This window comes from Henckelia pumila, chromosome 2 (genome assembly GCF_033568475.1).
Source record: "Henckelia pumila isolate YLH828 chromosome 2, ASM3356847v2, whole genome shotgun sequence".
Taxonomy (NCBI): Eukaryota; Viridiplantae; Streptophyta; class Magnoliopsida; order Lamiales; family Gesneriaceae; genus Henckelia; species Henckelia pumila.
In genome coordinates, this window is record NC_133121.1 from 138,609,051 (window position 1) to 138,612,300 (window position 3,250).

The following is a 3,250-nucleotide window of genomic DNA, read 5'->3' on the forward strand; positions in this document are numbered from 1 at the left end:
CAATATTGAATGACTTGATATGAACTTCAGATTGTTCAAGAAGATATCGAGTCCGAGATCGCACCGATTCGAATCGATTGAAGATTGGTCAAGGTTTGAGTTTCTAGCTTTGAGATTTCTACCATTCTATCTAGTGAGTTGATACAAGATTGGTGTGTATTGTAGCTTGAGGATTAGAGCTACTTAGCTATCAAGATTGGAAGGTATGATTCGACGATGACCAAAGCTGGGAATGAGCATCGAGATCTGTTTGATCTCTCGATCCCTTAAATCACACAATAGTTTTTATTTTATGTGTTTATGTGCTTTACTATGCCTTATGTGAGTTATGTGCTTTGATTGCCTTACATGAGTTCTTAAGTGATGGCATGTTTGTTAGACTATGTAGGAGGTGATTGTGTATTGTGTCATCCCGTTGAGCCTAAACGTTCTTATAGTCTTGCCTTGGTATCGTTGATGAGTATTAAGCATCGATATCGTGTATTAATGATGAGATTCGAGCATTGATACTTAAAACCGGGTTTATAACATCAATGTGGAGTTCTAGCATTGATGGTGTGTGATGTGTTCTAGCATCTAAACCGGGGTTGCCTTTAAGCCTTATTCCTTCCTAGCCATTTAATTTATTCTGCATTTTATAATATATGTTATTTATGATTTGAAATGCATGGTATGACTACATGTGAGTAAGTATATATTTCCGTCATTCATACTAAGTCTTTAGACTTACCGGTTTTTCGGCTGTTGCTTTGTTTTTGTGTGTGCATTGCAACAGGTGTTTCAGGGCCAAGTTACAGGAGGCCAAGAGCATTGAGAAGAGTTTAGAAGTGGTGCTCCGGGTTGTGTTGTAGCTTGTTGTTGGGAACTTATTTTTAAACCATGTTGAGTTTTGATGGTATTCAACTTTTGTATTGTATATCTTTGCATAGTCTAGAGTTGTATAGATTATGTGTTATTGAATCATGTTGAGAGTAAGTTTAGCATGCTTCTTGGCTGTTAAATCTTCAAGTTTTGAAGGGGAAACCAATGGTACCATTTAAATGTTTATTGTTAGTAGCAAAATCAGCACAAGAAATCTGCATAATTTTTTAGCAGACATGCCCGCTCGATCGGTTGAATTGCACCGATCGAGCGAGGCCAAGTTTTCTCAAACCCGAGAGCTGGAATTTATTGGCCGCTCGATCGGTCAAGTTTAACCGATCGAGCGAGGCCCTTTTTTTAAAAAAATTTGGATTCTTGTGTTGTTTCTTTTAAATGCTGTTATTCTTTAATTATGGTATTTTTATTAGACGAGCCCCGGGGTCCCACACCAGATTTCTTCTCGAGTTCGATCCGTTTGTTAGAATTTATTTCTGAAGGCAGATTAGCGATCACGGCAGCGAGAGCTTTGTTCTATAGTAATTATTTCTCTGATCAGCTAGACTTATATTTTCCGATGATGTTAGAATCGACTGAGTTCCTCTCCATATCTCACAAAATTTAGTATCTATAGTGGTCGAGACTCTGCCTAATTTTCGAATCTGGAGTAGCTTGTGTTCAAAGCAAGTAGTCGAGAAAGAGTGCTGTTGAAAGTCCTGATCGAGGTGTCATCCAATTTCGAGTTAGGGTTCTGACCAAAGATCCAATATACTTCAATTTTTGTGGGAATCAGGTAAGTGGGTTTTTGTTTCTTTAAGCCATCTTTATTTCAATTCGATGGAAATCATTGAGTCTTGTTTCTATTGGACTCTTTTTGTTCATTTTGATTATCTAAACATTATTCTAAGAAACCATCGAAATCTTTGTTTGGGCTTATTCTTGTTTGAAATCATCAAGTATCCGTTTTCCTTTGACTCCGTATATGTTTCGTTCCACATGAATCCTTTGTTATGCTTCATTTTGAAGTACCTTATGATTCGTTATGCATTCCTTTGCTAAGCCTTTGTTCAGATTCATTCTGTTCTTTTCGTTCCAATTGATATCCATGTGATATGTTCGTTTGTGATGATTCTGATTTGAATAATGGCACATCGGGAAAAGCCTGTGAGGGAAAAGTCCCTAGAGGGAGCCCAAAACCAGTAAAAGCCCATGGTCATTATGATAAGATATGAATAAATATGTTCCTGTTTTGAAAACTTGATCGTACATTCCTCGTTTCATGCCCTTTAATTTCGTTTCATGTTTTGTTCTGTACAATTCCTTTGTTATACTATGAGATTTTGAAATGCACTGTTAGGATTCAAATTAAGAAATGGTAAGGAAATTCCGAAAATATGATATGATAAGGCCCTGATGTGGTGGGTTATAATAACTGTTTAAGGCCTCGTTCCCTTAGAGGAGTAACAATTAGGGACTGATCAGTAGCCATGATTAACGAGATGAATAACAGTGTCATGTATAAGTTATGATTCGGTTATGATATGTCTTGATTCTTTGTTTCGTATTATGTCTGTATCTTGTCTTGACTCCTATTGAATTCGTATCATGTATATATATTCGATATTTATGTGTACGATTGGCCCTCACTTGCTGAGTGTTTCCCAAAACACTCATCCCTCTTACTTCCCTCTCCAGATATGGGCGAAGATCAGTTGGAGGATGATAAACAACACGCATTTTGGGATTGGTGATCAAGTTCAAGATATAGAAATTCAAGAATTTATTCCAGCTTTATTTCTTACTACGTTATTGCTTCCGTACTTGTGTTCTTCACTGTAAAAACAGTTATGGTTTATGAAATAGACTGGTTTTTGGCAAGATTTGTACTATGAGGCTTGTTGTTTCAATGTTAAATTGTTAAACAACGCCGATGTCAACTAGGCCCGATTCCGGGGCGTGACAATTTTGGTGTTTGGAAAAAAGTTAAAATATATTTTGGAATTTGATGGTATAAATTTTATATAAATGATATTATGTAAAAAGTTTTGAAGAAAACTTAAAATTTATAACCAACACATATATATTTATTATTAAAATATTTTTATTATTTTTATAAACTCAAATCCCGTGAAATCCCGTGAAATCCGACTAATTTTATAAGAATTTCAGTTAGTTAAATGAAATCTCATCAAATATCAATCCCGTTTTGCCAAACACTAAAATGATATTTTACAATTCCAAATCTTACCAAATCCAATGCAATTCCACGAAAGCAGCGACAAGAACTGATATTTAGGAAAATGGACTTCGTCAAACATTTTTTTAAAAAATTAACCTCTACCAAGTGGTTTACAATTTGCATTACACCGCATGTCATTTTTTAAAAAAACAA